Source organism: Scylla paramamosain, chromosome 25 (genome assembly GCF_035594125.1).
Source record: "Scylla paramamosain isolate STU-SP2022 chromosome 25, ASM3559412v1, whole genome shotgun sequence".
NCBI lineage: Eukaryota > Metazoa > Arthropoda > Malacostraca > Decapoda > Portunidae > Scylla > Scylla paramamosain.
This window is the reverse complement of record NC_087175.1, coordinates 6,967,199-6,981,466: the sequence shown is the minus strand read 5'-3', so window position 1 is coordinate 6,981,466 and position 14,268 is coordinate 6,967,199. Positions and strand designations below refer to the sequence as shown.

At 38.3% G+C, this 14,268-nt stretch overlaps 1 protein-coding gene across 5 annotated transcripts in view; it reads right to left on the bottom strand.

The window, feature by feature from the left end:
* Positions 1 to 14,268, bottom strand: part of LOC135113189 (U11/U12 small nuclear ribonucleoprotein 25 kDa protein-like) — a 65,760-nt gene that overhangs the window by 38,903 nt on the left and 12,589 nt on the right. For 4 of the 5 annotated variants that reach the window (XR_010274743.1, XR_010274742.1, XR_010274744.1 and 1 more), the window contains exons 3-4: positions 12,833 to 12,930; positions 9,929 to 10,083 (exon numbers count right to left, since the gene is read on the bottom strand). The gene's annotated coding sequence lies outside the window, so the exon portion shown is untranslated. Of the gene's footprint in view, positions 1 to 8,807; positions 8,871 to 9,928; positions 10,084 to 12,832; positions 12,931 to 14,268 lie in introns of all 5 variants that reach the window. The other variant, XR_010274746.1, reaches the window with a different exon arrangement.

The following is a 14,268-nucleotide window of genomic DNA, read 5'->3' as shown; positions in this document are numbered from 1 at the left end:
GCCCTCTAAAGACAACTCTCTTCCTCCACACAAAACTACAAGCACCTAATAACACACACACACACCCTTCACTCAAAAATTTTAAAATCATCATGGCGACTCCTACACCAGCCTCGGAGTCCCCATCTGGAGAGGGGACCATAAATGTCCCCAGGTCGGACTGCCTTTCTGTTGACGACCCTAAGTGTCTTGACACCCCCTCAACTTTTTCTTCATTAACTTCTGCAACATTCGCGGTCTAAGGTCTAATTTTCAATCTGTAGGAACACCACTGTTAATAGATTTAGAAGAACAGTGACCGTCTACCACAGCAGCAACAGAACGGTCAGAAAGGAAACTTGAGATGATGTTACAGAGAGAAGGATAGAAACCGTAGGAGGGTAGCTTGAAAATCAAAGCTTTGTGCCAGACTCTATCAAAAGCTTTTGATATGTCCAAGGCAACAGCAAAAGTTTCACCAAAATCTCTAAAAGAGGATGACCAAGACTCGGTAAGGAAAGCCAGAAGATCACCAGTAGAGTGGCCTTGATGGAACCCATACTGGTGATCAGATAGAAGGTTGTGAAGTGATAGATGTTTAAGAATCTTCTTGTTCAGGACAGATTAAAAAACTTTAGATAGGCAGGAATTTAAAGCAATAGGATGGTAGTTTGAGGGATTAGAACAGTCATCCCTTTTAGGAACAGGCTGAATGTAGGCAAACTTCAGTGGTGTTCCTCTGGGTTCTGTCCTGTCACCCACTCTCTTTTTATTATTCATTAATGATCTTCTAAACCAAACTTCTTGTCCTATCCACTCCTACGCTGATACCACCCTGCACTTTTCCACGTGTTTTCATAATCATCCAACCCTTCAGGAAGTAAACATTTCACAAAGGGAAGCCACGGAACGCCTGACTTCTGATCTTTCTAAAATTTCTGATTGGGGCAAAGCAAACTTGGTAATGTTCAATGCCTCAAAAACTCAATTCCTCCATCTATCAACTCGACACAACCTTCCGGACAACTATCCCCTCTTCTTCAGTGACACTCAACTGTCCCCCTCTTCTACACTGAACATCCTCGGTCTGTCCTTTACTTATAATCTGAACTGGAAACTTCACATCTCATCTCTAGCTAAAACAGCTTCTATGAAGTTAAGTATTCTGAGATTCTCTGCCAGTTTTTCTCATCCCCCCTCCCCCAGCTGCTAACCCTATACAAGGGCCTTATCCGTCCACATATGGAGTATGTTTCACATGTCTGGGGAGTTCCACTCATACTGCTCTTCTAGATAGGGTGGAATCAAAAGCTTTTCGTCTCAACTCCTCTCCTCTAACTGACTGTCTTCAGCCTCTCTCTCATCGCCGCAATGTTGCATCTCTAGCTGTCTTCTACTGCTCTTTTTATGCTAACTGCTCTTCTGATCTTGCTAACTGCATGCCTCCCCTCCTCCCGCGGCCTCGCTGCACAACACTTTCTTCTTTCTCTCACCCCTATTCTGTCCACCTCTCTAATGCAAGAGTTAACCAATATTCTCAATCATTCATCCCTTTCTCTGGTAAACTCTAGAACTCCCTGCCTGCTTCTGTATTTCCACCTTCCTATGATTTGAATTCCTTCAAGAGGGAGGTTTCAAGACACTTATCCTTCAATTTTTGACTACCACTTCGGACCCTTTTATGGGACTGGCATTTCAGTGGGCATTTTTTTATTGGATTTTTGTTGCCCTTGGTCAGTGTCCCTCCTACATAAAATAAAAAATTAAATAAATAAAAAAAATTCAAATGGTCTAGAATTAAATACAAACAAGACTCAATGTATGTTTGTTGGCAGCAGGAGACTTGTGTCACAGATTCCGTCCAACGCTTCCTTATCGGTTGACAGTGCCACCATAGTTCCCAGCAGCTCTCTCAAGAATCTGGGTGTGTATTTCGATCCTTATACGAGTATGACTTTCGACTCACACGTAAATAAGATAAGCCATAAGATTTTTAGTACCATAATTTATATTAATAGAATAAAGAACAACTTCAGTAAAAGTGTAAGAGTAATAGTGATACAGTCACTTGTCCTTAGTATCATTAATTATGGAATAAAGGTGTGGGGCACTACCAACAAAACACTCATGCATCAAATACAAAAATTGCAAAACCTTGCCGCTAAAGTCGCTCTTGGTGGTGCTGCAAGGCATGAACACATTACCCCATTCTTGAGAGGGCTTGGATGGTTAAAGATAAAACAAAAGTATATGTCTGAAATGGGAACTTTGATGTTCAATGTAACTAGGGGGAGCTCTCTTAACAATATATTTCACATGCCACTAGTCAGTGAAGTGTCCACACCAGACAACGCCATCAACTATATGTGCCAATAAATAACACTTGTACAAGGGCACACTCCATGCTGGTGGCTGGGCCCACACTTTGGAACAGCCTCCCCTGCGACATTAGAAACGCACCCTCACTACACTCATTTAAGAAACAGCTGTTCCTCCATCTTTTTAAGCACCAGTTTAGTGAGTAGCCAATGTTATTAGCTTGAAATTATGTTTTATCCCTGATTATCTTATTATTTCTGTTTTATTATAATTTTGTTATGTTTTATATGCAGTTTTAATTATGATGCAGATACATATCTTAGTTTTTTAGTCATAATTAGATTTTATCATGTATTATAATTGATTGTTAAAACACATCTCATTTTATCTTTTTTAAGGCATCACTGATCTCACAATGTATGATCTAAGAATAACCATTGTAAAATGGAATAAAGGTTTGATTCTGATTCTGATTCTGATTTTGTGAAGTGTTGATTATTTGTGGTTTCTTATAACATGAATTCACACATTGTACACTCCAGATACGTACATAGGAGATCATGATTGTGGGCCTGTCTACAAGAAACAAACATACAGTTGCTATAAAGAGTTTCTGGGCCTCTTTGTTGAAGACTGCTTGCTTCCTTTAGAATCATTTTGTTTGCAGTACTACACGAGATACCTAAAGCCAGAGTAGTGTAAGCAACATCCTAACCAAAACAAATATTTCCATGCCATTGTCTTCCCCCACCATCCTACTATGACAAGAGATGGAGAGAATATCAGAATGAATTCTGCAACTGGGTCAAAAATCCATCAAAGTGAAATTATTAGCAGAACCTCCTTGCCACACTTGAGGCAAGGCCACTAGAAGCTTCAGCCAGAGTGTAGTAACTCCCTCTCCACAACAGCACAGGAAAAACGGCCAATGACGACCCGTCCTGGGAGTTGCATGTATCGCACATGCATGTATCGCACATGCTTTTACTCAACAAAATTCATGAAATCATTAAACATCTTTATTGATGGTTTTGAATCTCATTAGAATGCACGAGAATGAAACAAGATAGAAGAAGGGGGATTAATATTTGAGATTTAATTCTAACAGGGAAGAAGCAGTCACGCTGGTAGAGGTTGGAGGACAGCTAGGTAACAGTGACCATTGTGAAATTAGGTACAAATTAAAATGGGAGAAAACTTTTAGAAACAAAACCAGAAGTAAAATACCTGACTTTAGGAGAGCAGATTTTGAAGGATTTGAAAAGGTAACTCCGAGGAGTTGACTGGTAATGGATGCACGGGAAGGTAAGGTTCAGGACGGAGTTGAGGGAGATCAGGAAGGGTGAGGGAGTTGAGGTGAGGTGTGAGGGTGTAGGGCATGAGGAAGGGAGAAGTGTCCAGAAGGGTTGGAGGAGTGAGAGAGGGGGAGATGTGTGTGTGAGTATGTTGGAGGGTCAGGTCATGCTGAGATGGGCAAGGTGAGGTTGAGACGAGTAGAAGATGGAGTGGAGAGGATGGATGGGTCCAAGATGAGATGCAGATGAGTTATATAAATATTTTGTTGATAAATTACATAGAGGACAATTAGCAAACATCCCTTATAGAGCAATAAGATCACAGAAGAATGACTCTAAATGGATGACTTAAGTTAAAACACTACATAGGGCAGAAGAGAAGTATATATAAGAGATTAAAGGCAGGGGAAAAGGATTTAATATATTATAATACAATACAATATAATGAATTACAATACAATACAATATAATGAATTAGTTAGAACAGTCAGGAGGTTAACGAGGAAAGCTAAAAACAATTATGATTAAAGGTAGCCAGCCAGGCGATAAAATCCCAAGGGATTTTATCAGGTATATAGGATGAAGAATAGAGAAACAATAGGCAGCAGATGGGGAGCTGGCTAGTTCTGGGGAGATTAGTAAAATTCTGAATGAATATTTTTTAACCATCTTCACCCAGGAAAACATGCAGGAAAAGCTGAATAGCAAGCAGATGTTTAGAGCAGAAGAGAATGAGAAGCTGACAGATATTACCATAACTAAGAAGATAGTGGAACAGGAGATAGGCTAAAAAGTTCAAGACACCAGGACAAGATGAAATGTATCCCAGATTACTTAAGGAATGCAAAGAGATTATTAGTGAACTGTTAGTTTCTGTCTTTGGGAAATCACTAGAGCAAGGTGAAGTACCAGTAATGTGGAGGCAAGTGAATGTAGTGCCCATCTTTAAGAAAAGAGATAAAACTTTAACATCTAATTATAGACTCATCAGCTTAACTTCTGTTTTAGCTAAAATAATGGAGTCAGTAACAGCAAAGAACATTAGGGAGCATTTAGACAAACTAACTTGATAAATCAGTCGCAGCACAGGGAAACCTTGCCTGACGAACTTGTTAAGTTTTTACAGTAAAGTTTACAAGGCAGCAGATAATGGTGATGGTTGTGAAATCCTATAACCTTACTTTAGTAAAGCATTTGAAAAGGTACCTCATCAGAGATAGATGGGAGGGTGTTAGGCTGAATAATATTGTGGCTGACAGGCAACAGAGTTGTAATAAATGGCTCTAAATCCAAGTGAGATCAAGTAATTAGTTGGCTGCCACAGGGATCCATATTACAGCCATTGTTTTTTGTACTATATATCAATGACTTGGATAGTGGCATTAGTAGTGATGATAGTAAATTTGCTGATGACATGGAAGATAGTAGATTAATTAGGTCAGAATTGGATGCCATCACCTTGCAGGCAGATTTAGATAGGATGAAAGAATGGACAGACAGATGGCAAATGCAGTTTAATATCGACAAGTGCAAAGTACTTAGAAAAGGTAGAAGAAACTCACACAGTAGGTACACAATAAACAATGAAACTCTGGTAGGTTCAGGGTACGAAAAAGATTTAGGAGTTATAGTTTGCTCTGAACTTCATCTAAGGAAGCAATGCATAAAGGCAAGAAACACAGCATATGGGGTATAAGGATTAATTTTTAGGACTGATAAAAGTAGAAGACCCAAAGTAGTATTAAGGTTATATTTGGTGCTGGTCAGATCTCATCTAGACTATGCCGTGCAGTTCTAGTCCCCATATTACAGGAAGGATATACAGTAGGTCTATTAGAAGGAGAATGACTAAAAGGATACTGGGGATGAGGAGTATTCCTTACAAAGCAAGACTGAAGCTGTTAACTTTTATATTCTTTAGAGAGAGGTAGATTAAGAGGGGACCTGATAGAAGTAAATGAGGGGAGTATAATCGCCATTTGTGTCCCCTCACAAGGTCCTGTGAGGCTGGTGGTGAGAAACTGATATGAAGCATGGGTAACATTAAGGAAACTGAGTTAATTAGAGTAGAGATTAAGGAAACTGAATTCATTATAGTAGTTGATTGCAGTAGTGAAGTTGTGTGAGAGGAACTAGCTGTGGAGAGCTTAGCTATAGAGAGGTAGTGAGGGTCGTGTTTACCTGGTAAAGTTGATGACATGGCATATAGAGTAGATAAGACACAGAGGGATCTCTGTAGAGGAATGGATCACCCAGGAACTATTGCTGACCTAAGGATAAGATGGGTAGGTGTGAGGCATCGAGGGCCAGCAGGGACAAAACCCAGAGGGACAGATCCCTTTGTGCCTTCACCAAGTTTGGGTATGACTACTCCAGGAAAGATTAGACCACTACAATACAGACACAGGTGTTGCTTGGTGACAGGCCTCCTTAAGACCCCAAACATGTGAGTTCCACATCTGTATTACAAGGGGTCAATTCCCCTATTTAGCATAATCCATGATTAGTGATGCATTATATTGATACAGTATTTAATGGTTAGTAGTGCTACGCACGTCTTATGTTTATTATGTATGTCTTCAAGTTTGGCCGAATGCAATAAACGATTACGTGTCACCGTGTGGATCTAAAATCCTTTAGCTGCCCTTGGGCAGCTACAGTGTCTGGCATGGAGGTGTACATTCCTCACTCTTTCTCTTGACCTAAACCTTCCAAACCTTGTTCTTTTGCTATACATGATAGGGAGATGGGTTCAATTTTCACCAGATGTCCCCACCAGCTCAGTCTTTCAGCCCAAAGAGCCTGACCTATTCTTTCAATTATCATAAATTACAGTAAATCCTTAACATAATGAACACATGGTAGAAAGGTGCATCCCTCAAGACAAAAAATCTTTATTTCCAGAGAGAGAGAGAGAGAGAGAGAGAGAGAGAGAGAGAGAGAGAGAGAGAGAGAGAGAGAGAGAGAGAGAGAGAGAGAGAGAGAGAGAGAGAGAGAGAGAGAGAGAGAGAGAGAGAGAGAGAGAGAGAGAGAGAGAGAGAGAGAGAGAGAGAGAGAGAGAGAGAGAGAGAGAGAGAGAGAGAGGGGGGGGTATCACTCCCATGTCCCTTATTTCTGACAGATAAGAGGGAGGGGAGATGACAGGGAGGGAGGTTTGATACAAGATGAAAGAAGGGAGAGGAAAGGAAAAAAGGGAGGAAGGGACAAGCGCCAGATAGGTGAGCAGCAGCTTGCACAGCTGGTGAGTTAGTCTTGTGAGTTTTAGTTTGTTATTCTGATTAAATTTTTATTAATATTCCAGTGCTTGCACAAACGGCAAGTTCATCTTGCTAGTTTTGGTTCATTACTCAGATTAAATATTTATTAAAATTTCAGGGCATTATTGCAGTTGTACATTATAGCAACCATGCATTGTCACATACCCTACAGTACTTATCCTCCAATTCCGGATGGTCCTTTTGACCTTTATTTGGGACTGGCACCTCAAAGGGTTTTTTTCTAAATTTTTGTTGCCCTTGGCCAACTCCTCACTTAGTTAAAAAAAAAAAAAAAAAAAAAATAGTAGGTCCACTTATGCTAACATCTATGATAGATGATCAAAGATCCATAAAAAAATTTGCCCAGTGTGATAGCCAACTTGGCAAACTGCAGCAACCTTTGGTGTGGGTTGGTGGCAGGGTGCCAGGGTAGTAGGAAGACAGGAAGGTAGGAGACAGTGTCAACACCCACTAGTACCCAAGCGATAAATGATTGAGAACAATGGTCAACTCTTGCATTAAAGAGGTGTCCAGAATAGGGATGAAACAAAGAAGAGTCTTGTGCAGCAAGGCCACAGGAGAAGGGGAGGCATGCAGTTAGCAGAATCAGAAGAGCAGTTAGCATGAAAATAGTGGTAGAAGATAGCAAGAGATGCAACACTGCAGCAATGAGAGAGGCTGAAGACAGTCAGTTAGTGGAGAGTAGTTGATGAGACGAAAAGCTTTTGATTTCACCCTGTCTAGAAGAGCAGTATAGGTGGAATCCCCCCACACATTTGAAGCATACTCCAAACATGGACAGTTAAGACAGATGTAAAGAGTTAGCAGATGGGGTGAGGGGGGGTGAGAAAAACTGGCAGAGAATCTCAGAACACTCAACTTCATAGAAGCTGTTTCAGCTAGAGATGAGATGTGAAGTTTTCAGTTAAGATTACAAATAAAGGACAGACCGAGGATATTCAGTGTAAAAGAGGGGGACAGTTGAGTATCACTGAAGAATAGGGGATAGTTGTCTGGCAGGTTGTGTCAAGTTGATAGATGGAGAAATTGAGTTTTTGAGGCATTGAACAATACTAAGTTTGCTCTGCCCCAATCAGAAATTTTAGAAAGATCAAAAGTCAGGCATTCTGTGGCTTCCCCATGTGAGATGTTTACTTCCTGAAGGGTTGGATGTCTATGAAAAGACAAGGAAAAATTCAGGGTGGTATCATCAGCATAGGAGTGGATAGGACAAGAAGTTTGGTTTAGATCACTGATGAATAATAGGGAGAGAGTGGGTGACAGAACAGAACCCTGAGGAACACCACTGTTAACAGATTCAGGAGAACAGTGACGGTCTACCACAGCAGCAATAGAACGGTCAGAAAGAAAACTTGAGATGAAGTTACAGAGAGAAGGATAAAAAGCCATAGGAGGGTAGTCTGGAAATCAAAGCTTTGTGCCAGACTCTATCAAAAGCTTTTGATATGTCTAAGGCAACAGTAAAAGTTTCACCAAAATCTCTAAAAGAGGATGACCAAGACTCAATAAGGAAAGCCAGATCCCCAGCAGAGAGGCCTTGACGGAACCCATACTGGCGATCAGATAGGTTGTGAAATGATAGATGTTTAAGAATCTTCTTGTTGAGGATAGATTCAAAAACTTTAGATAGACAGGAAATTAAAGCAACAGGACAGTAATTTGAGGGATTAGAATGATCACCTTTTTTTGGAACAAGCTGAATGTAGGCAAACTTCCAGTAAGAAGGAAAGGTAGATGTTGACAGACAGAGTTGAAAGTTTGATTTGGCAAGATGCAAGCACAAATGCACAGTTTCAGAGAATAATAGGAGGGACCCCATGAGGTCCATAAGCATTCTAAGGGTTTAGGCACAGTCACCTCTGTTATGTACATAGCACACAGAGATAGGTTTCTAACACAGAAGCAACAGCCATTCCATGGAAAATCAGAATAATACCACTTCAAGTCTCCCCCAATTAGTTGAGGTAAAATGCCAGAGGCACCTCCATTTCAGAGGATCCTGAAGAGGAGTTGGAGCAGCAGGAAAAGATACAGATATGAGGATATGAGCAGATGTCCCAACAGACAAGACAAAGCAGAAAGATTACAGATTAGGAAAAGGTTAAGAATGTTGGGCACATTTCCAAGATGGTCAGGGATACAGGTAAGGTGCTGCACTAATTGTTCTAGGTCATGAAGGAGAGTTAAGTTATAGGTTAGTTCATCAGGTTGATCAGTGAGACAAAAAAGAAAATTGGTAGTGAACACTTATGTCTTCAAGAATGGAGATTTCTACAAAAGTTAAATGGGTCAAGCTGTGCTCCACTCTGAAACTTAAACATGTGAAGAATTTTACATAAATAGAAGAGTTAAGTGAAATATACAGCACAATTTAATTTAAGTTGAGAGTGACTCTGAAATCTAAGCCAAAGAGTAGAAAATATGGAAGACTCCAGAGTGTGTGGATGAGAGAAATTTAAGCTCTTGTGCACATAAACACAACAGCCAGCTTTGGATTGAAGGTGAGAAGAGAGAAAGTAGGAAGGAACAGAGAAGCAGTTGCTGTCAGTTATCTTTGTCACTTGTATTTCAGTGATGAAAAGATAATGGTGTTTCATAAAAGAATAAGCACAACACAGAATCTTTCACATCAAAAGACAAATATGGAAAGAGAGCATTTTAGATTCCCTTCTGTCTCTCAGTTAATGTTACAAATGACTAGGGAATCATATGTCATCTGTAACATTCAAGAAAACAAAATATCCATTCATCATTTTTGTCTTTTGACACAAAAGTTTTGTGCTTTACTTTGCTGCTTATTTTTGCTTTTAACTCTTACCCATGAGCTTTTAGAGTAGAGTGAGAAGGCCAGTCACCTTACAAGAAAAGAAAAAAAATTCAAACAAAAATAATGCAAAATTTAACATATTTTAAGTCTTGAATACTCCATGGAAAAATTCCAACTCAATCCTACTCACAGATCTCTGCTCTCTTCAGATTTTCGCTTCAATATTCATATCTCACTTGTAATAATTTTGTAAAATTGTAACAGGCCCTTTATGCTCCGTTTTTACTTACTCTGCACTTGTGTGCTCCTTCCTCAACAGGATACGTTTTCCAGGCTGGTCCTCAACACTAAGCTCAAGACGGTCTACACACCAAGGCTGGATGCTGTCAGATCTTGAAGCCCAAAGATACAAAATTCCTGTCTGTTTTGTCCCTTTGAGGGGAACCTGCAAGGGAAGGACAAGAACTAACAACATATACACCTATTATCCCTAAACATTACCCATTATAGTATTGTCACTTTCCATAATACCCACACTTAGGGGAGGGTGTTTTGTAAAAGAAGTTCACACAGATCAGAACACACAAGATAACTACAAACATGTCAACAAAATATATATATTTTTAAAAGTCAAGAGCTAATTAAGAATATGAAATATGACCATCAGGGAATAAGACCCACAAAGGCCACACCTCCTCAGCCTGGAGTTTGGGCTTCCTGACAGTAATTTTATTTTTTGTCAACTATAAATTAAACTACAGGAAACTATCAACCTTACTTTCTCTGGAGAATTCCTGGTTTGGTTAGTTGTCTGGTTATTTGTTTTACTCACACTACACATTCAGTTACTCATTTATTGTTACTGTTACCTATTCTGTTGAGTCCACATTTTGCTAATAACTTTTAGTTAGTGTGATTCTAAATATGTGACCAGGTAAGGCAGCACAATATGACAAAGAAACAAGAGGTATGGAAAAAAGGAAAAAAAGGTGAAGAAAAAACTAACTTTAAGAAAATTCTTCAGGAGAAACTTAAGGAATCTAATCTAGCAAAAAGGAAAACTTACTAAGGAAACCTTAGTAAGGGACATGATGGGCAAGAAAAGTATGTAGTAATCTTCAGTGTCATGGAAGAGGAAAAAGGTAATAGAGAAAATACTGGAAGAGAGAAGAAATTTAGCAAAGTAAATTAAGTTTGGAAAACAGAGAAATACACAAAGAATGAAGAAAGACTGTGAGAGTTACTCCTATGTTGAAGCCCCATACTGATGATGAAATGCTAACAGGTTCATGGAAGTTGCAAAGGACAAATGACTGGACAAAAGTCTAGATAAGAAAAGACCTGAACAAACAAGAAAGAGGCAAAAAACTAAGAAGCATGAAAAAAAATAATAAAAATAAAGGGAGGAGTTCAATATTAGACAATAATATAAGCAAATGTGAATAGTATAATATCAATACTAAATTGAGTAATTACTTAAAAAGAAAAGAAACCAGACATTGTGGGACTAGTTCGAGACAAAAATGTGACACAGGGGAGACAATAAGAATTAAAACATATATGACACATGGAAGAGAAAAAGAACAGAGAAGAAAGGCAGAGATACACAATCTCTGCAGTTCTTTGACAGAACTTTAACTACCTGAAAAATATGGTGGTGAAGAATTATGTGGAGCTCTAATTGCTTGAAAAATGTGGACACATCAGCAATCTGGACACTATTTCCATTGTGGAAGCTCCAGAGAAGCAGAGGCAGAAATCTAATACATCACTAATATATATATATATATATATATATATATATATATATATATATATATATATATATATATATATATATATATATATATATATATATATATATATATATATATATATATATATATATATATATATATATATATATATATATATATATATATATATATATATATATATATATATATATATATATATATATATATATATATATATATATATATATATATATACACACACACCAGGCCCTCAATGCTTGCAGGGATTTAGGTAATAGAAACATCTGTTGATAATCTACAAAATCTCCTGAACTCCCTATGGTGATCTTTAGTAAAAGAAAAATTCATGTACATGCATTTACAAGGACTTTAACATTTAATAAAGGAAAGTAAAATAATGATAAATACTATGGTTTGGCCTTTTGTTCCATCCTCCCTACTCCTCAGCATCACCAATATGTCTGCCAGAGCTGTATCATCACAACACACTCTACCCTTCTGCCTCCATATCACCACTCCTATTGTATGAATGCAGGCAAGAGAGAGAGGATTAGCTGGACAGCAGTGGGAAATGTGCACAATATACAAGCAGTAGGAAATGTACATAAGTGGGTGCAAAAAACATGTTAAGATGACAACACTAACAGACAGCAGAAAAAAAGTGGGTTGGAGCAGCAGGCGGTGTGCATATGTGTATCCATGTGTGGCATGGTGAGTTGAACATGACATGAGACTTATTACCTTCAGTTATATACATAAAAATATTTTATTTTAATTTTCAAGGAGCCTATCTCAACCAGGTTGTCATCATAGTCATTTCCTGCCACTGCTTTCATTAAAATTCTAACGTGAATTGTATCTAGCGCAGACCAATAGTAGAACTGAACTCGCCTATTAGCACCAATCTGACTGTATAAGCAAATCTGGGAAATGCACTTTGCATGGAAGTCCAATGTGCACTTTGCATGGAGGTCCAATGCCTAAACCTTGAGGCCTCACCTTGAGGTTTCTTGTATAAGATGCAGGGTGGTTGTCTAAGACATCTTTGGGGAATAGGTGCATCTTGTAGGCCATCAAATATGGTAATCACTATTTTATTGCTTTTTTAGTGTATAAAGTGAAATAACGGGGTAGTAAATATGCATGTAAGATTATTTTCTATACTAGGAAAAGGGAATTCCAAATATGTTACTATGGCAGGTATTACACATGTGAGGGTTTCCAACTTTGGCGAGTGTTTGTGTTAACTAACTGAGGGATCACAATTATTAACACACTCACATACCTGTACCAGCTGAAGTTGTTATGATAGTTATGTGATTCAACTGACCAAATGAGATCACAGTACATACAGTACACATATATACAAAAAACAAAATAATGATAAGATGATTAGCAACCAACAAGTGGTCACTATAATGTGAAGGCTCTACTTACTTGAAACTGAGCCTCCTTGCCTGTGCAAAAATTGTTTATGTTGTCACCCAAGTCCAGCCTGCCGTCCCTGATTGGCTCACCCATCAAGTGAGCAACACCTGTTCAGAAAGAGTGAAGTATATATCTCAACAGCAAAGATGATACCTTTGAATCATTATGTGGTACAATAAAATCTAATTTTTACGGAATGTTAAAGGTAAGTAAAATACTTTGAATTATATGAAAATTTGGATAACTTTTTTTTACAAATTTTCTATACATGCCTACTTCAACCTATAATATTATGTATATAATTATTATATTTACTTGCAAGTTTTAAGTTTCTCTTACAAGCTGAAGCATGGTGCCCACACTATTAACATAAACATAAGGATTGTCAAAACAGTAAATCAGTTTTATGTGATATGAAAATACATATATTATTGTGGGAGGGGAAAAACTGTGAAGATACAAATGCAAGGCACCAGTAAGGTGCAGCTTTGGCCTGGCCCACAGGCCTAATGTTATCACTCAGAAACCAATCAACAGAGTGGCAGCAGTGGCATTCTTTCATTAAAACAGCTTGTAACCCACAATATGACTTTTTTGGGTGTTTGCAGCTCTTGCATATTTTCCTCACAACTACATAAATTAATGTAAGCTATTTGACATTTTTGTTCATTTTATAGAAAAGGAGAAAATTGATGATAAAAATAATTTTCTATCAAGCAAAGAGTACTTGCAACACATTTTGCAGACTATACCTCTACGTAGTGTTGTTGGCATATGACTATAACTAGACATGAACCTATTAGGGCAGTGGTCTTAGTTCTTAAATTCTTGAATGCATTTCTTAGGGGCATGAGCTGATTAAAGGGGTATGAATCTGTCTACCAAAAAAAATTACAATTTTCCAAGAAAAATTACTACACACACACACAGCTGTGTGCACCGCCCAGCTGACCAAATGCATCCCCAGCAGCTCCGAGTATTTACCTAAGTTCTGGTTGTACAGGGGGGGGCTGAGCTTGAGTCCTGTCTCCATAATAAGGAACTATGTGATGTGTGAATGCAGGGGAAGTAAAGTGTAAATCAGGAAGTGGCTGAAAGAGTGAAATGGGAGAATAGTGAAAGGTAAACATTGTCAGTGATATCAACAGGAAAGATGGTGGTTGGCATGGCAAATGTTTTCAAAGGTTTCGAGGATGAGGACCTCAGTGTAGCTCACACAAATAAACGAATGTGGAAAATTTAAGAAGAAAATATGAAATACTAGAAGAAATACATAACTTAGCAGCGATAATACAGAAGTGGAAGGAAGAGAGAGAAGTGGGTGATGACAATGTAAAAAAGATATTGAGTGATATAATAGAGATGAAGAAGAGGGAGATGGAAAGAAATAAAAGAAAACAAGAAACTGAGAGAAGAGGTGACAAAAATAGTGGACTTAAACAAGA